The sequence below is a fragment of the Pollachius pollachius genome, assembly GCF_949987615.1.
Source record: "Pollachius pollachius genome assembly, chromosome: 12".
Lineage (NCBI taxonomy): Eukaryota > Metazoa > Chordata > Actinopteri > Gadiformes > Gadidae > Pollachius > Pollachius pollachius.
Window position 1 is genome coordinate 535,001 of NC_136945.1, and position 20,686 is coordinate 555,686.

General features: G+C 44.2%; 1 protein-coding gene across 1 annotated transcript in view; it reads left to right on the forward strand.

The window, feature by feature from the left end:
* The first annotated feature begins 132 nt into the window (after window positions 1-132).
* The window catches only part of plxnb1b (plexin b1b), a 74,539-nt gene continuing 53,985 nt past the window's right edge, over window positions 133-20,686 (forward strand). Inside the window, exons 1-2 of the mRNA XM_079747427.1 lie at window positions 133-359; window positions 13,926-14,016. The gene's annotated coding sequence lies outside the window, so the exon portion shown is untranslated. The remainder of the gene's footprint in view (window positions 360-13,925; window positions 14,017-20,686) is intronic.

The window sequence follows — 20,686 nt, forward strand, 5'->3', positions numbered from 1 at the left end:
TCATTCATTGGCTCAGCTCGCCAGCTCCATGTGGAAGCAGTACCAGCAGTTGCACATGCTGCTAGATCAAGGTAACTGAAACAGAAATTAACTAGTAGGACTGCTACTTCTGACCGAATGGAATAAGCGCAAACCATTTTCTAAAGACGCGAGATGCCAAAAGCTTTCTGAAGTCTTCAATCAAAGAATCAAAGTTTGAACGTGGAGGGAATACGTGTTCTCGTGGAAAGGTACTTTACTTGGATATAAAGAAACCAGCTGTGGACGACTTGAGCAGAATCGCGAAAAACTTTCTATAATCTTTCTTCCTCCACATGGAGTGATTCGCGTCTCCTCGGCGCGTTGGTTTGGAGAACAAGGTGAGGTTGTGGGTTCAAACTAATCCTGATTTATGTATTCTATTCAAATGGAACTTCTCCATTTGAACTTAGTTCAAATGGATAGTTAGATAGAATCTCAATGCGTACAGCACCGTGTCTGACCCTAACCCCAATCAGGGACATGGGATTTAACCAAGTTCTTCACCTTAAGCTGTTACCATGAGCTCAGTAGAGGGCCACTGTGGGCCCCTGGCTCCACTGTGGGCCCCTGGCTCAGTCAGGTAAATCATGTTCCAAGCCACTTTGATTTCTCCTTTACCTATCGTCTAGACACGTTCAAAGTAGCCTTTTTAAAGATGGCATCAAACTAATATAATGCAGACATTGTTAAAACGATTAGGGGAATGAAGTAGTGAACGTAATGTGTCCACTGAATAAGCTATACCAGTGGTAGATGGGTCATATGGTACAGTTCTAATGTATGTGTAATCTCTCAGTCTGGCCCGGATTACTTATCAGTGTGAGTTGGTGAGACTTGTATTTTTTGTCCCATGGGGTCACACAGGGTCTATGATTCACACTTTACCAAATCCATTTACTCTCTTTACTCCCTCTGGTCTGAAAAACACAGGACAACCGAATGTGTTACTCTGCACGGAATGGTACAATATGTGTTGACATTTAAACATAAATCGGTCAGCTGCTATTTTAGAATTGTTTCTGAACAGAAATCAGGGTTCTCCCTGCCTTCACCATTGGGTGGGTTCTGCTGAGCTTCCTAATAACAAACACTAAAGACAAGAAAGGGGAAAAATGGAAATGTTCCAAATTGCATTAGCTATCTGTCTTTCCATTGTAGGAGAGAATAGGTACTGAAAATGTGTAATGCCTGATCATTTGATTAATTAGAATAAAGCAGTAGGCTACATGGTTTGTAGCAAATGTATGTATTGTTGAACAAATATATCACAGACAAATTATTTTGCGTTTACTTGTAAAAATGCCCTTTGACATCCTGCATGATGTCATTATGACGTGCTGTTGGTTGACCTGTAATGACCTACCTTTTTTGAGCAGAGCTAAGTCTCTCCCCTCTGCTTTTATAGAGCCTGGTGTAAGAGTTGGAATAAAATAGTGCATTTCAGCAATCCCTAATAACTGTAGTCATACGGTATAAAGCAACCTTTTTGGTGAGCATCTCATAAAAATTAGGGAACTAGTGAACTTTAAATCTGTGAGGTTGAAAACGAAGGACTTGCTGATATAATTCCACAGCCATGCTGAACCTACTGTGTATTGAACTGGCCCAGTGTCAAACACTTGCTTCCTCCCAAAGTTGTTGCTGCAAAAGGTGAAGAGGGGATTTCCGGTTTGTAGTTTCCATATTGTTTTCCTTCAGCTAAACCCATCATCTGTCAAGAAGTATAGAAAGCTGAGACATTCAGCTGGTTGGGTAATAAACAGAAGACATGGGAGAGTGGGTGATGGCCGGACGTCATGGCCATGGCTGGACACTCCAAACACCGGAGTGGGGACACAAGGTTTTGTTGTAAAATGTCAAATTGATATAAGCAGGGTTGTCTGGTCACATAGTCGGCCAAAGAAGAACGTTAAAGTGAGCATTACATTGGTGGAGATGTCTTGAGTTCTCTACCATTGGACGTGATTAGGGACTCCTTAGTGTGATCAGAGTAGGAAGGATTGGGAGGACCAGGCCCCGGAATTGGAACAGTCAGCAAGCCTTAGTTTGATCAGAGTAGGAAGGCTGATGAACAGTCGGCAAGCCTTGGCAACAGCCAACAAGGCCTACCGCTCCCTTGCTCCTATTTAATACTCAATTTAATTACGTCGCCAGGCATTAAGTCCCTAACCTTATCAGAGCGGCCTGGCTGTTTTAATGTGGCTTTGCAATCCAGCAGAGGCAGAAAGATTAGCGTCTATATGTGGGCGAGATCGACCCCCAACCCCGAACCCATCCCAGTAGGATCAAGGCTGGACCCTCTCTGGACGCCCTAGGAACCGCCCTCCTACACGATGCTTTTAGAAGTTTATCCGAAAAATAAATCCAGGTCAACTGAAAATAAATAATTTGAATTGTATTTATCTTGTCATGTCAACCAGGGTTGAAAACACAATTAATTGAAGAGGCTCATTCCAAACACTGTTTCTACTTCTACTTGCCTGACGTAGTCATACTTCCAGGTTAGCAAGAGAAGATGAAAGCCTTGCTGAGCATTCAGTATCTTCTTCTGCCTTTCCTCTTGGCATGTCCTTCACCCTTCCTTCCCTCATGTTACAGTACATTCTCTTCGGGTTTAATTACTTATTATTCAGCTATGCTAATAGGGACCCAGATACATGAAGCTTTGGAATGCAAAACAGATCTGGACTTGGGAGAGTTCCCTTTTGAAGTGCCGTGGAAGCGTGTGAATTATTAACTCATCTCGGTGTATGCAGCACGTTTGTCTTCCCAAATGTCTGCCGTCTGTGTGTGCGTGCACTCGCTCAACGTTGGTTTGGAAACGGTGTGTTTGACCCGAGGGTCTGCAAGTGTGGCTGTTATTTAGTCTATTGCTGAGCTGGACTTGCTGTGCACAAGCAAACGGCTGTTATTTAGTAATCTTATTACTGGCACGCGTGATAGCTGCTGGGAGTTTGGTCCACTTTATAAGGTGAAACAGTCAGTGAGTTTGCTGCGTGGTGTTGCAGTGAAAGTTGGGGGAAGGGCGACTTTCATTAGCATAAGCCCCACATTGTGTTTCTGGCCTTCCAGTTGCAATTGAGATTCCACAACTCCACCCTCGAGTCTACATAAAAAAAAAAACTATGCTGCTTGTAGAGCAATTAAAAAATACATGATTTGATTAAATGTGAAGTATTGCTTTTATGCTGGCATTGTTTTTGTACAACCATTGTATAGGTATCTCAGCCATACATATATCTGTGCTATCTTATCTAGCAGGAAGTAAGCTCAACTGGAGTAGGGTGGGCGGGGGTCCTTGACAGAATGGCACACAGGGCTGTAAAGTATCATTCCCCTCCTGATAGTGGCATCAGCCGTTGGGTAAAGGAGGCTGAGCTTGGAGGACACCGCTCTGTCTTCGTTGGATGGATGGTGTTCAGAGGACCTGGACACAGATTGCACTTATACTTTAGTATTCTCTACTGATGCATGGATGGAGCTGAATGACATTCTTCAATATTAGACATTTGTAACATTGCTAAATTTTTGTTGTTCTAATGTTATCAGACATTGGCCTTGTATTAGCCATTTTCTCAGGAAAGGACATTATTCAGCCATGCATGCGTCTGATAGCATTACTGGTATTCATGCATATCTACATACATGTATCTGCTATATTTCTATCTATTGCACATATCTACGATAGGCAAAGACTTAAGACCCACAGATTATACGTTTATCAAGTATTGTGTGTGCACCTGCATCATTTTGTCTACATAGCCCATCAAGAGACTAGCCAGTGTGCTAGAATTAAAAAATGTTGCGTACAGTTTGCATGCCTGCGCATGAGTAAGCTTTGTAGATAATCCAACGTTTTATAATGTCTATTCTTCACAGCTTCCGAAAGGCTAGGGAAGTGAATGTAATCAGTTTGGTTCTGCTCTGTCCCTGACTCAATCTCTCTATATCTATCTTGCTGCCTCTGACTCCCTCTCACTATCTGGCTGACTCTCTCGCTCTCTCTTTGTTCATGCCTTTCTCTCTTTCCCTTTCTGTGTAGAAGGGGGGGAAAGGAGAGAAGAGCGATGGCCCAATACAGGCTCCTTTTGTTTCCTTTTGTTTGACAAAAGGCTGGAAAGGAGATGGGAAGGGTGATGGTTGAGAGGTACAGAAGTTGTAAATCGTGTGAGAGAGGGGCAGTGTTAGAGCGAGATGAGGCGACAGGAATAGGCATACATGTCACATGAACACATCCGAATGAATGTGTTCGTACAGACCATTGAAGCACCACACCGGTCTACAATCAACCCAGGGTGCTCAGCCGAACTAATCAATCTTTTCCCTGTTCTACATTAGCGCATCATTTCTGTTGTACGCCAGGCTGCGTTTCCTCTCACTGCGACCTGTGATATTAAACAAACCGCCCATAAAACCCGCCGCTTTCAGCAGCAGTTCAACAGATTTTTCCAATTCGGTCAAGGTATATCGGCCATAGAATTGTTTAGTCCAAAGTCACACACTGTGTGTGTGTGTGTGTGTGTGTGTGTGTGTGTGTGTGCCATTTGGCACACACACAAACAGCTGCCATGGATGGCAGCAGACATTTGTTCCTCCATCTTCACAGTAGGAAGCGGCATCAGGGCTGGTGAGGAAGGGTGGGACCAAAGGGGCTCGCTGCTGGGCTGTGACCAACATCTGTGAGCCCTGCTGGCTCTAAGGACTTAACCATTGAACTTCTGAAGTGCTCCACGTGGAAAAAACTACGCTCAAGTCTTCTAAGAATATTGTGGAGATTGCGGAAACCCAAAATGTTTGGGTTTTGAAACGTCTTCTATTCAGCGCCAGTTGAAAAGGCTGCTTTTCCTTGGGAGGGCTCAGCATGTCAGACAGGTGGCAATTCAACCACAGCTTAGAGTTTGAAAGCCATTGGTCTTTCAGGCACTCCAAAATATCAAATGCCATGCCAATAACGTCAGGCCTACCGGCTTTTGACTCCGGAGGCAACAGTGTGGGAAGCATCTGCTCTGGTGGCCACTTGCTGCCTCTGGGTGTGGGCTTGGACAGGCCCGCCCCCCAGGTGTGAAATGCAGCGTTTTGAAATGCCGACACCCGGCCGTGGCAACTGTAGAGGTACTTGGGGTAGGGGGGAGGTGTGTGTGCAGTTTCCTCAAAAACACCCTTTTTGTCCCCAACTCCACCCATCCTTAAAATCCCTTGGAACAGCCTGGGGGCGGGGGGGCCCTTCGAGCCCTGGGAAAAGGACGGTTGCTGGGGTGAACCGGGCTGAGTGTTGCTAGGGTAGAACAGGGCCGAGTGTTGCTAGGGTAGAACAGGGCCGAGTGCTGCCAAGAATGAATGTTAAGGTTTCCAGGTTGGCTTGGTGGTGGGATGAGCTCTTTAACATAAATAAAAGCCTTCTTTTGTAGCATTTGACCAAGTTAGGTCATGCGCTCCATGTTGTTGTGGGATTGACTAAAAACGAAAAAGAAGATTTAGATGAAGAACAAATCAACGCACACCCTGGCTCTCCTTACATTTCAACCCACAGACAGCTGGTTCATTCATTGCTTTAACTTCCACTCACCTCCGAAGATGTTGTTCCGTCACTTGCACTTGACACCCGTTGGCATATTGATGGCACATTGCTTGATTCAAAGAGTAACCTGATATGATTCTTTATAGGCTCACTGTTGTGTGGATGCATACGGCCGCCTACTAAGGCCATGTCCCCCTTCTAGCCTTTAGGTCTTAGGTGTTCTCTTACGTGTGTGTGTGTGTGTGTGTGTGTGTGTGTGTGTGTGTGTGTGTGTGTGTGTGTGTGTGTGTGTGTGTGTGTGTGTGTGTTCACGATCATGAAGGCCTACATATGTGCAAATGTAGGCGTCGGTTAGGGCTGGGCGATTAATCGAATTTTGATTGCCATTTTGATTGTAGCGTCAAACGATCACAACATTTACATAATCTATTTTATAAAAAGGGAAGAACAGCTGGATAAATATCTGTATCTCATTTTAGATTGGAACATTTTCTGTATTTTGTTTATTTTTTAAGGCAAAATTTCAAAGTCCTCAGTTACAAAAAGAAAATTCAATAGTAAATTCAACACTACCCCAACTGTTTCCTAGCAACCTTTTGCCAGTTGATGGTAACCCGAGAGGTCTAATCCTACGCATGGATTACAGGGGTTTCCTGCTTGTATCTGAAAGCTTTTGGTCTTATTCGTCATTTGTTGCACTGCATTCCCACTGTTGAAAGCAGGATCTCTGATGCTGACGGTTTTCGCTTTTGAGTGATGAGGTATTCCTTTTTAAGTAGGCTTGTCCAGAATGCATATATTGCATGGCATAAATCAACCTGCGTATGGAAAGTGTTTTCGGTCAAAAGAACAAAATCTAAAATGGCCCTAATGAAGGATTTTAAAGGTGTAGTGTGTAGGGTTTAGTGGCATCTAGTGGTGAGGTTGCGGATTGCAACAACTGAATACTCCCCTCACCCGTCCCTTGGCTGTAAGGTGCGATGAGGTACTTCAACAATGTGTCATTCTCAATGGCAGCGTTGAGTAGCCAAGCGTCAAGTGAGGAGTTTCCTTGATAGATTTGTAAATTGTATTTGGTTTATTTAGTAAAAAAATATAGAAGTATAGGTCATAGCTTACAAGTTGCATATCGATTTAAAGTGGAAGAGGATCCACTGCAGATATAGCAAGCTCATTCTAAGCTAATGAGCGCACAATTATTTTTTTCATTGGCTTATACATGCATTATGTTCCATTCTGCCAAGTCCGTTCCGCTAGGGGTCGCTAAGTTCTACACACTACTACAACCTTTGACGTGCCCATCGTTTACAGCCCGCTAGAATCTGTCTGTGTAAGTGGCCCGAAGGCAGGCTAAGCAACATGCTGTCGTCCTTTTGCTGTCTTCTCTCTCGCAATCATTTCATTATGGGAAGCCTTAAGGTTCTCTTTGCTTCCCAAGAATAAGCTTTTCCAGCCCCTCCACCTCGGTAGCCCTAATCTGGGCAGCGATGAACGAGGCCTCTGTGTTCAGGGAATGGATTGGAGGGGTTCTGAGGGAGGAAGGAGGAGGGGTGTTATGTATGCCCCCCACTGCATGTCCATTTACTTCCCTCCACCAACTCACAGAACTCCAAAGGTTGTGTTGTAATCTTATGCAGTTGTTCACTATTCTCGGTCTTAATTAGGCTTTATGTTGTCGAAGGGGTTCAGCTGTTTCTAAGCATGTTAACAGGACACACCGCACTTTGTTTATTCTCTCTCAGCATATCAGTTAATGTGACAATGGAACACGTTTAAACTGCCCATCGCTGGTTGTTTGTAGGATTGTAAAATGTAGTCTTGTAATCCAAATGCTGGTGGGGCTTTGCTTGAAGGCCAAAGCCCTGTTGTGGACAGGAGGCCCTCGCTGACGGGAGACTGAAAGAACACTGGAAAGAGTCATATTTTCTTATCTATAGCATTGTAACCCCTTGAGCCAACCAATGATTTTGCATATAAGACAAGGTTACAATCAAGGCTTTGTGGTGAAAAAGGAATGAAGGAATGCAGAGTGCAAGTATTTCACTCAGTGTTTTAAGTATTTTACTTAGCATTGACTTATACTGCACAATATTGCAATGTTTATCAAAATGTGGTTTAAGCCTACATTTGTTTTTCCAGTATCGAATGGTACTTTTCGGATTACTAAAGCTCACTATTAATAGCTCCCTCTGTTTTCCAATGTGCTAGACACACATTTAGCTATGAATGATACACAGCCAGCTTGCATCATGCTGACGTCATACCTCACCTAATTGAACCAAACCCTACACCTTCTCTCAATTGTGGTTTAGACAAGCTTTGGGCCTAAAGCCCACAGCTTGTGTCCGTGTGGGACATAAAACAATGGTTTTAGTTGTAGACCTTGGCGCCCTGTACTTTGCTCCCTGAAAACATTATGAAACAGATTATGCTAGGCTTTCTGCTCTCCTAATGAAACCTGGTGTCTCGCAAGCTGTTTCCATATTTAGATATTTGTGAGTGCATTTCACTAGGTCTAATTTCTCAATTTGATCTTGGATGGTTTTTAACCAATTGCTTGGACACATGTGTATAGCATGTGTTATCTTGTAGTTGGTGGGTTCAGTCTTAATGGGATCCAGCTGGAACAGGAGTAAAGCTGGTAGCTAAAATAACAATGTCAGGCCCACAACGTGGTCCATGTAGCTCATAACTAAAAGAGAAAGGGACCTGGCTACCGTCCAGGTGAACCTGGCATTACCAGGTTCCAAATGTGTAGGGGGTTTACCACAGAATTACAAGGTTAACAAACACTGATCACAGTGACAAACAGTATCTAATGGGACAAAGGTTTGCAATTGTCATTTCAAGTCCAATTGCAGCTAGACAGCAATAACCTTTTTTTTTCCTCACAATTGATTGTGTGTCTGATTAGTGTTACTTGTTCGAATTGTCCCTGCACAAAAAATGACCATAACTCTATTTACCTTCATTTTCTTTGCGTGATTATAGATATGACTCTTTGACCCAGAGTGGGGGTGAAATGTTTTGTCTTCTTTCCAGAGGTACATGGTTGTATGGCTCTAGTTTAGAACATTTCTTAATCAATCTGTGGATGATGGCTTGTTATTTTATCACTGTTTATGTAAGAGACAAAATTGTGTGTTTCTACTAGATTCCTCATTTAGGGAATGGATGGAAAGAGATGACTAGATTCAATACAGAAATGTATGTTTTGTATTTTGGGTGGCTGACCTTAAAGGTCACATACTAGCCAAATATAATTATAAGTTATGTCAGATTTGGATTCAGACCACATAATAGAAAGCAATCCCACCTGCACAGGATTAGCGTTAACCTTCTGGTGTAGATAGTGTGGTGGATTTCTATATCCCATAGTGATAAGTTCCGAAGCCTGTGACCCTTCCCCCAGCAGCATGTCCACTGCAGATGGTTAATCTCCGGCCATCGATCACACGCCACAAATTGATTACCATGAAGCCACACCATGACCCAAAGCCTGCATAATAACGTTTGGAAAAAACAAGGCCTGTTTGGAAATTGTATGTGTTTTAGTATTGACTTTTATTGTAGAAAGGACTTTTCATGGTCAAATCCATGTTTGTTCTCTAAAAGGGCAATCAGTTCCACTTGGTTTTGACTCATTGAAGATAAGGTTGGACGTGTGAGCTGTACTTTATAATCTTCTAAAATGTGTGTGATTGACTAATAGGCAGAACATGAGAATCCAATGCAATTTCATTGTATTTTGTTTCCTTTCCGAATTCCCCCCTGGACCAGTACCATTTGCGGGTTCCACGTCTGGACCCTTCTGTTCTCCCTGTAATAGACTAAAGTACACATGACAAACATGTCTTCAGTACTTTCCCAGTACACTGTACTGGGAATGAGGCGTGCGTGATTCAGCATCTTAAGATCATGGGAATGTACAAGGTCGTCTTCATTATCTCAAGAACCATCAGTTTATCTCGAAGAAGCCTGTCCTTGCACAAGGTCAGACTATAATATGCTGTCTTCATTCAAACCTCATGCTTGAAGTAGCTAGGTTGCTCATTAAGTACATAATTTGTGGGGTGATCTTATGTGGTGGGCACAGGAGATTGTGATGGAAGGTCACAAAAATGATCCTCTCTGTCTGAGTACTTCCTCTGTGATTTGCTGCTCCGTAAGTTTGTTACGGTAACCACACTGTTAATAACTGTCCGACAATTTGGCTTTATTTAATCACTTATACCTGGACAAAAATCGAACACGAGAATTACAATTAGTTGTCCATTCTGCAAGAGATAAAAAAGGCGCAAGATGAAAGACCCAAGAGGGCCTTTCTGTTATGGTGAGACCGAAACCGTGCCTCACACATTTCACGTTTCAGACACACATCGTCAGTTTGGATTGTCCTCTGTGCTCAGCTGCTTGATTCGTTAATATTCTTACTTTCATATAATTATATAATGAGACTGGTTGACGTTAATGGACATCGTTGCATGGGCGCACTGGTAGTCCCATTGCACCACCCTAACAGGGCCCAAGGCTGACACCACACCACCCTAACAGGGCCCAAGGCTGACACGACACCACCCTAACAGGGCCCAAGGCTGACACGACACCACCCTAACAGGGCCCAAGGCTGACACGACACCACCCTAACAGGGCCCAAGGCTGACACGACACCACCCTAACAGGGCCCAAGGCTGACACCACCCTAACAGGGTCCAAGGCTGACACCACCCTAACAGGGCCCAAGGCTGAGCTTGTATTTTAGCATCCTCTATTTTATTTCCAAAATGCAGATATTTGACGCTCAACCATGCACAAAAAGATCAAATGTGCTGTAAATACTTTACACAGCCTGCATTTCTATAACTGCATTGCTGGAGGCTCTGAGCATACTTGTGATACTTGTGAAAAGTTTGATTATTGTATTCTTGTGAATGTCAATTGAATGATCGCCATTTACTCATCATGGGTGTGGGTGAGTAGCAACAGAGACAGTAGGACACTTGCTCTGAGCGAAACAAAACCTTGTTAATGAAAGTCCTAATTAGGCAGACTGAAGTCAGACCTTGCTGATTAAACAGACTGGGTGTGAAAAACCTTGCCCCTGGCTAAAACATGGCCTTGTTTATTGGGTTTCTCTTACCCCTATCATGGCCTTGTGCCCAATACGCCAAGGAAATTAACATTTTTTGTCTGTGTATTATCCCAGTATTTCCTAAAATGTAGCATGACCGCTGAATTTGTGTGCATCTTCGTGTGCGTTTGTATTTGCATGTGCAGTCATGCACACTAAAAGGCCTACAAGGGATTACATGATGATGTTACCGCTCCCCATATTCATAGATGTTTATTTGAACAAATAAAAGCATTAATTAAGGAATCTTTTTTTCATTAATGTGTTTAATTAATTAAAACATTTGAAGACATAAATATAATTGTACTTTGTTTATCAATTGTACGGCAGAAGAACTTTTCACCTTAAACACACACACACACACACTCTTTTCTTATTCTTTCAATCACGCTCATGGCATATTTCTAATGCTTTGTCAAAGATTTGGTCATACAATGATTTAGCGGAAAGTTCCTAGAGTAACTGAAACATTTCAAGGAAGATATGGAGCCTACATGGTTTCTCATGGCCGCTCTCTGGCGTTGTGCCTACGAGGCATTGGGAGCAGCTAACCGCTGGTCACAGCATCACTTCCATACACTGTGGTCAGAGAATACAGGGCAATCTGGAGTTATATTTAAGGCTTCTTATAGAGTGGCCTTTTTTATGTTGTAATTATAGAGAAACTGCAGGCTTTGAGACACAGTCAGTGATGACTCTCAGACCAACAGATTAACAATTTAAGAGGGGGCCGAACCTCTGGCTTTGATGACGTATGATTTTACTTGCTCCGCTACAGATTTTAATTGCGGTTGGGAACTATGTTCACTAGGACCCATGTTTTGGAAGGGGGTACAAGAGAATTTTGAAGTGGTTTGTGTGACAATTTGTCAAAATTCTACTTAAGGTCTGATTTTGCACTCTTTTTTATTTTATTTATAGTTTTACATTGTCACAGGGAGTGTGTAATTTGATTGAGTTGTTTGCTAGGGTACATGAACATGTCAATGTGTCAAATTCACAAAAATCGTGCAATTTATTCAGACATAAGTCCATTTTATAGCTACACCGCGATCACTTGAGCCTAAACTTCAATGCGTAGGCCTAATATTAACGTTGTATAAAATGTGTGTTTTGGTTTTGTTTCACAGCTGTCTCAAGCTATAGGATTATTTTTACGTGACATCCATTGGCTAAAGTTAACAGTGCCACACAGTGTTTCACGCACACTAGGAACCCGATTGTTACCCACTTTCCTCACTGCCACAAGCAACAGGCATCTTTCAAAGACCAGTCTCAGAATGAGCTGTGTGAGCATGCTCACTGCCTTGTTTGGTATATAGGTATTGTTTGGTAAGTAGGTATCGTCCGTAACACCTAACCCTTTAACAGAGATCCCACAATATTGCCGTGAATGAGATTCTTCATTATTCTGGCTTTGTTTTAACACGGAACCAAACAATGCCGCTTTTTTCATACCGTTTCGGCGTTCGGGAACCAGAGGCCTGACTTGTGTGACGTTGAACGTGCACGCAGAGCTGCGACATTGCTCTATAGACAATAACGGCGCAGAACTGAGGGTTGAGGTACTTTTGCTAGCTGTGCACATTCATACCACTGCAACGAATACAACATGGTGATGTGTAGCGTTACAGCGATGTATTCGTGCGAGCAACATGTTTGTGCGACCACAAATGGTTGGAGGAGAAATGTAAGCAGAACTAGGAATGGTTTGAGGCAGAAATGTGTGCCGACCTTAGACGCCGTAGAAAGAGACCTTAAGGAACATCGGTTTCTTTTCAGAGATGGTTAAATCGCCTGGTGACAGGTTGCACACATCCAAACCCCCGCCCCTGGTACCGCCATGACGGTTACCCTTTTTACACACAACAACTCGTGTTTGCTACTCCCTCCCCTCCCGGCTTACAGTTGAACCAAAATGATCCCCATTCCCTGTCTGACATTTTATACAGAAGGAGACAGTAGACAGCAACATTCCCGCCTTCAAATGTCTGTGTGAAATGACAACAACTCTTGATCCATTGCCTATTGATCTCATTGGATTTACATGCGGTCACTTCTTGAACTGACCTAAGTTCCGTTGACTTACACCAACGCGTCTGTGTCCATGTGACACAGTCATGTGTTGTGTCCTCGCCGTAGTAATGACTCTCACCTTGTTACTCAGCCTAACTGGGCTTAGCTGTGCATATGAATGCACTCACTGTGAGTTTGGCGGTTGTGTTTGTTAATTGTGTGGGTTCATTACTGCTACACGTGTGGTCTAGCTGTCTAAACCAGTGTGTAAGCACCACTCCTTGTGTAGGAAGATAAGAACAGTAATCCTAACAGTTCCTGATCACCTCAACTCTATCTTTCTTGCATGCAGTCCTAAATGTGATGGTCGAACAAACCGTTTTGTAACCTGTGCGTTAATATTGATAAGTTTTAGGGAAACCCAGGAACCCTTATTCCCTTGTGTGTTGTAACCTTCAGAAGGCATTACTGTCTACAGTGTGCATGGTTATGCTTCCCGTCCCGTCCCCCCACCTCGCGAAAGACATCTCCATGGCGGGGAGAAAAATGCAGTGGCACATGTGTGGACAAGCCATGCCTGGGGCGGGACATCCAGTCCTCTCTGGTGGACTTTAACAACCTAGAGGGAAAGTGGGAAAAGCTTTGACCAATGGGCCATGGGCTGAGTTAAGGCTGCATTCCTAGACAATGACTAACATTCAGGTAGCAGGAGAAAATGGAACTGAAAAGAATGTCACCCCTCCAAGGCACCTGCGTTTAAAAAAGAAGAGCATTAACATTGGAGAAAGGACATGACAGTGTTTTGCAGTCATCACAAGACTCTTTCCCACAGAATCGGACAAACCTTCCTTTTTTACAATACATTTTTGCATTTAAACCCTTCCAGAGCCGTGTTGACGGTGTGGTTGTAGTGCGTTCACTCTGTCTCCTCTTGGCAGCCAGGATCGCTTTGTATGCCCGTTGAAAAGGTAACGTGTTCAGCAGCAGGGCCCTTACAATAGCAGCCTTGTAGCACTGCCTCACCTGCTAGCGGGAGCTAAAGGGATCTGGCAGGCGCCGCCACTGAGCTAGGCCGGGGCCGGAGGAATGTTCCACCAACGGCTCCCACTAACATCCTCATAACTGGGCCCTTTGGAGTGACGCTCGCGTAAAAACCAGTTAGAGTTATTGTGCGCCACAGAGGAAGTCTTGGAGACATACCTTGCGGTTTCTTTAATCTCGTCTCTGTTCTCTCTCCAGGTCTGAACGGATTCTATCAGGGAGCTTTTGGGAAAGACTTCGGAACAGTTTGGAATATAAGTCCAGCTCTAGACCGGCTCTAGAATACCAGGTAAGAGGGTGAACAATGGCATGTTATGTGACTTTTTCTTTTGTAGCTAAAGGGCCCCTGTTATGGAAGGGCTGTTTTTGTCTTCCTGTAAACACAAACACATGTGTCAGAGAGAGCTTGCCTTTCAGCTTTTCAGGTATTTCCTCTGATTCATCGGAATCGTGAAATAGCTCATCGGCACAGATCCTAACTTCCTCCCCCAGCTGTGCCAAGTCCCCCCCTCCCCCTCTTTCCCACTACCAACTCTTCCCTGGAAGCCCATCCCAGAACGCTCGGCAGTTATTTTAAAGCACTCGCTCTTCCCCCCCCTACAGTGTGTGTGTGTGTGTGTGTGTGTGTGTGTGTGTGTGTGTCTCTATTATCCTGAGCCAGGTGAGGCTGACGTTTGGCCTCCTCTGGTTAACCTTGGTTACACAAACACTAGACCCTACATCCTGTCCAAACCATGCCTGTTCTGCCAGCGGCTCCCATCAGCCCTCGTCTTGAATACATTGTGAAATTGGAGCCAGGAGTGCGTGTTTTGTTCCCAGGTGGAATGAATGGAGGCTCTCTGGTGTTGGCCCGGGAGGGGCCGGACACAAGCACCACAGCCGGGCGAGCTGTTGAAATCCCTCTGTGGGATCTATTTCAGCCACACTAGATTCCCTCATCAATGGCTCCTCCTGATAGTCTAATGCAAAATGAGTAAATATTGTCCTGGAAAGTTGTCTTCATTTGTTTTGCTTTGACACGGTTCAGGACTTGATTTCAGGTCTAGAGGTGAGATTATTGTCGTGCATTTGACTCTTTAAATATTGCCAGTCCCCTACCCCGTCAGGTCCCTCTCCCTCTTTTCCCCCACATTAAGGCCACAGTGTGATGGAGCCAAGTGCTGTTCAAACATCCTCGGTTCCGGCTCCTCTGGGCAGGTGGGCCTCTGCTGTGATGCCTCACTCCTAGAATATCATGTACACAGAGACACATTCAGCTACACACACACACGCACATCAGTCACCATAGTCACCATAGTCAAACCGCACCTACTTGGCTCTGTTTAACCAGGTACACACGCGCGCGCACACAGACACATACACACAGACACAGTTCCAACGACTGCACATCTCATTTACTTCAACAGGCCATCATTTTGACCTTGGTTTGCATGCCAAATGCAGAACTATGGTAAGGAAGACACTCGCATACACACAGAAACTCTTTGAATGTCATTCGTCGGGCAATGAGGGTTATGTCCACTCCGCTATGGCCTGTTTGTCCCCTCATGAATCACTGATACTGAAGGATATTACCCTTCCTGTCAGACAGAAAACAGTCACACGCATGCAGCCAACTGGGACGGACAGAGATGATTGATCAGAGGGAAATCATCAGGCAGGGAGACGGCATGCACCAAGGGGGGCCGTGTGGCTTTGATTTATATTTAGAGAGGGAGGTGTTCTTCCCATCTTCGCTTGTATGCAATGTCAACCAGAGCACATAATGGTCTTAACACCTTAGCGATATAAACCAAGGTGGGTGGTTATTCAATAATTAAAACCTTTTCAAGATTAAGAGCAAATATTTAGCTCAGTATTCTTCAAATGGACAACTATTACCAACTGTGTGTGGATTCATTGGTTATTGCTCTTTGTCCAAACCTCCTATTTAGCGAGGATGTTAGTTTCTCACAGTGAAAGTGCTTGTGGCATTTCAAAACCCATCCCAGACTTCAACAGAAATCTGTAGTGAACTTAGAATAACTCCAAAGTTGGAGATCCTTGAATGATCCTTACAGATGCATCAATTTACTTTTATATGCACAACTCAGACGTTGTAGCTGGAGTGCTGGAGGTGTTACTGGTGTTGGTTTATGGCCCTCACACAGTGTGTCCTTAGGCAGACAGAATTAATGAAAGCTTACAACAAGTCTCCAGTGAACTTCTGTGAAGGGGGCATGCCTGTGTTTTGCCATTCTTTAGCAACATAGGCTGCCTTAAATATGTTCTGTGTCAATGTCCAGACTTGCAAAGTATTTAATATAAAAGTGAGGTTGAGTTTGTTTGTTTGTTTAAATTCATTTAAACATTTGATTTCAAGAAATGTATTTGATTGATGATTCTTCTCATCCAATGCTCCACTTCACCAGGTAGTCTGAAAACATGGACAGCCTTTGATAGTAGTGGTCGATATAATACAGTTCAGTGTTTCCCCCAGCACTGTATGGTTAAGGCGGCCTTAACAACAATAGGGCCCCGCCTTGACTACCAATGTCTAAAAAAATATATAGATATAAAAATAAATAAACAATAATGATATATATATTTATGCATTAACAAAGTAGAAAACTCTTTTAGGGAAAGAAAACATAAAGATAAATAATGCATTAGTAACAGTGGTGTGCCATAAAGCTTTTTGAATGGAATTGAAACGGAGACCCCCCCCCCGCTCCTTGACTAAGACATTTCCCTGGGGGAAACACTGCAGTTTGCATTCAGGTGTCAACGGTCGTGTTGCTGCTTTGCCCCTTTACACTTGGCTCAACTAAGGCCCCGTCCACACGGAGCCGATTTCTTTTGTGAAACCGCATAAGTCCGGGGCGTTTCGGCCGACCGTCCAGACAGGTCCAGCGGATCCGGTGCCCGAAACCGCACTTTTCTGAAACCATGTCCCAGGGTGGCTTCAAAAATATCGGGACCTATGCGGTTTCGTGTGGACGCCTGAAACGCAAACGATGACGTCATTGCCCCCAACCAGCTGGGCGACGTCAGATTATTATTATTTTTTTAAATTGTATTCTTTTTGTAGCTTTAAATACAGCCCCTTGATGAACTCAATTACTAACTGTACATTAAAAAGTATTGCTGCTCAATTTAAAATGTTGAATCTCCTCGTGACTGAATTGTTGTATACAGCACGCAGGCTGTATGCGCAGGCTTGATGCGCGCATACAGCCGCGCAGGCTTGGATCCGTCTTCACGGAGATATTCCTGATCCGCATAAAACGAAAACGGATCGTTTTCGCCCGTGTGGATGGGGCCTAAAGGGACTTGTTTAAGGGGGTGGCCAGCCAGAGGAAGGGAACATAAATAGTCCTTAGGCCTTGACACTATCTCTTTCTGATGGTGGGATTTCAAACTGCTCTCTGAAACTGACCTTCATGCCAAACTGTGACGGCAGTGACTGTTCTGCAAGACTACACACAAGCATGATACAAATTCTACCGCTGGTATCCCTGAGTGGTCTCTCTTCTGGTAAACATTGAAGGAGATGATTTGAAAACTTCAAAAGGTGACTATAAATGGATGAACTTAGTTATTATGACTAAGGTTAAAGAACGATTTTAAAGTGTTAAAGTAATGATCTCTTTGATACCTTTGTGTGCTTTGACTGTATTTGTGATCCGAGGAGTGGCTGCTAATGGTGAAATGCTGCCCTTGGGGCCTTCAGTACAGTGGCAGGGACCTTGTGTTCCTGGAGTTCAAAGTTCCTGCTGACACAAAGAGCCGCCGTGCTCCAACTTGTCTCCCGAACAGCAACTTGGCCGAACACCTGCACACCGAGGCTGCTTTTTAATTAATCCCTCAAGTCCTCTTCTTTATTGCCAATAGAGATCCTAGCCTGTTGAAGGCAGAACCACTTCCATGGTCGGCTGTCAGGCTTGAAATGTGTTACAGGCGGGAGAAGGAATTTATCCAGGCTTTGGGTTACTTCTTGTAATTAACTGACTCTGAAGATACAAACCTGGCACATGTTTTTCATCTAAAGGAGTATGTTACATGTAAAGCCATGTAGGGAGTGTCTTGAGCCCCAAGTGGAACTTATTTTGGTGAGCAAATAATAATTGAATTGAGTAATATCATGTTTGTGATTATATTCCTATTCTTACATTAGCATATGCATAGCAAATCTTTAATATCCCTGTGAGTAGCGCTCCCTAAAGGACAACAGGGGAAACTGTTCTCATGGCACTCTCCTCCACGGCTCCTCACTCTGAGACAGTGACTTTCCCCCTGAAGAAAGGACATGCTATTGTACTGGAGCAGAAACGCCGCTAATGAAATCACATCAGTCATCTCCGTCTCCCCCCTTCCTCTTTTAATCCCTCTTTTCCTTTGGCTGTCTGGATATCTCAATGTCTTCTTTACCTGCTCATATGAATTTAACGGGAGCGAAACAAGACTTTTAAGGCTTCAAGGAAGAAATAGTATAAATTGTAGAGGTGATTTAAAATAATCAAAATTAGTATTTTCTTAGACATGTAGTGATCGCTGCGGAAACTCAATCAACTTTATCCATGATGTCTTAGTATAACCGACTATGGATGATGGTTGTGAACAAAATGTACAATAAAGATAAACAAAGAAATGAAGAGGTCATTCTCGCTTCCCCGCCTGTTTGACCTAGCCCTGCGTGTAGGGTGGGACTACAAGCCTCTGTTTGAGGAGGGAGTTGGGACTGAGAGCTCTGGCTATGCTGATTCTGCAGTTAACCCTAATACCCAACGGTATCTCCTTCAAACATCAAGCAGGGTTTATTGTTTGATTATAGTCTGATAATAAATACTATGGAGAAAGGTTTTTAGGAATGAATTCATGTGTCTGAGCTATGCATAAGCAATCCAAGGTTACAACCTGCGAGAGATTGCAGTTTGAAATCTGCTTTTTTTTTTTTAATTAGCATTTATTTGAACAAAAAGTTATAAACAAGAATCGGCTGGTTGCAGAAGGAACATAAGACAGCGTTTTTCAGTCTACCGTCTGCGCTGTTCGTACCTCTGGATCATCACCAGGAGAACATTTAGCGGACTCGTTTTGGGACGGCCCATAAGTTCCGTATTAGGTGCCTCAATTTTAGCTTTATCGTAAGCTGTTGCTTGTTTCCCTCTACTGTGAATCCAGTTAACCTGGGGCCTGTCCATGGCCTCTCACTCCCTTGCTATCTCTCTTGCTATCCAATGCAGTTGAATGAATGGAAAGCAAGTTTGGGAGAAAGAAGAATGGATTGATGCAGGAGTGTGTGATGGCAGATGGCTGGGGAGCCGTCTGCCACAGGGACACCCACAGGGACACAGGGCTGGGGAGGAAGACAATAGGTGTAAAGAGGAAGGGTACCTTCCAATAACCCAGGGTGATCTGAGATGGTCCCCGGGGGTGCAGTTAAACACAGATGCGACTGATCAGTAATAGAAAACTCTGGAACCGCCGCACACACGCATAAAGAGAGACTGGAATACAAACACAAAGCTAAATTAACTGGGCAGAGTGGTCGCCTCGGGAGGAGGGGACCGGACATGAGGACGCACTGCCCTTTGGGCGACATCCACCTACAATGCACTGATTTACACACAGTGCTGCCACCACTGACCGTTATCTAACCCAATATCCAATCAGTCCCTTAACACAAACAACCACTGGGCTCCCAGCTACAGCTTGTGGGGAATATAAATGTGCAGCACGGCTCCATGCAGTACACATGTGTAAGGGCCAGGCGGGTTCAACTGCGGAGGGAACCCTTGCTGTCTCTGGTTGTTCTTGTCACTTCAAAGGATCTCTGGACAAAAGCCTCTGCTGAATGTAAATAAGCATAATGCCAAGGTAAACACATGATTTAAAGGGCAAACTCTGATTGTCGCTGCTCAGGCCCCGTCCACACGGAGACGGTTTTTGGTGAAACCGCATAAGTCTGGTGCGTTTCGGCCGACCGTCCAGACGGAGCTGGCGAATCCGGTGCCCGAAACCGGACATTCTGAAACCATGTCCAAGGGTGGTTTCATATCTATTCGGACCTATGCGGTTTCGTGTTAGGATTCGTGTGGATGCCTGATACGCAAACGATTACGTCATTAGCTCCCCCACCAGCTGGTGGACGTCAGAGTTGCGTTGAGTTTTTTATTAATTATTTTATTAGTATTCTTTTTGTAACTTTAAATACAGCCCCTTGATACATTTAATTACTAACTGTACCTTAAAAAGTATTTCTGCTCAATTTAAAAGGTTGAATCTCCTCGTGACTGAATGTTTGTATACAGCGCGCAGGCTGTGCGCGCAGGCTTGATGCTCTCCACTTTTTCTGTGGAGAATCAGCGCCTTGAATATTTACTAGTGTTTTACAGCTCAATGCGGTTCCCAATGACTCCGTCTTTACGGAGATATTCCTGAATCGCATAAAACGAAACCGGATCGTTTTCGCCCGTTTCGGCTCCGTGTGGACGGGGCCTTAGGCTACGTTTACATGATGACGGTCTGAATAGAGGACGCAAAAGTGGCGTCGCGTCTTCACTTTTTATTCCGCGTTTAGACGAGCGTTTTCGGCAGGAAATCTGCGTGCATACGGTGGCGCAAAAGTGTGTGGATTTCGATTGGGTATGCATGTCAGGCGGCCAGGTGGTGCTGTGATACACTATCACACAACACCACCATGTCTGAGCGCATGCGTAGAATCTTCGTTCTCTTATCTGCGCCGCGAAAACCAAAACATAATTACAGATCCTTCTCTGTTCAGTAATACTATCTGTACATATCCTGTACATTTCGTGGACAGACTCCTGTAAGTTTATTAGAGTTGTCAGAGCAGCTTGACGGTCCAACGCATGGAAATAATCCAACATGTTTGTTTATTTCCCTGTACTGGCGCTGTATGTGACGTCAACGCGTACGCGACGTGAACAGATCTGAGCAGAGTTTTTGCGTCTTGG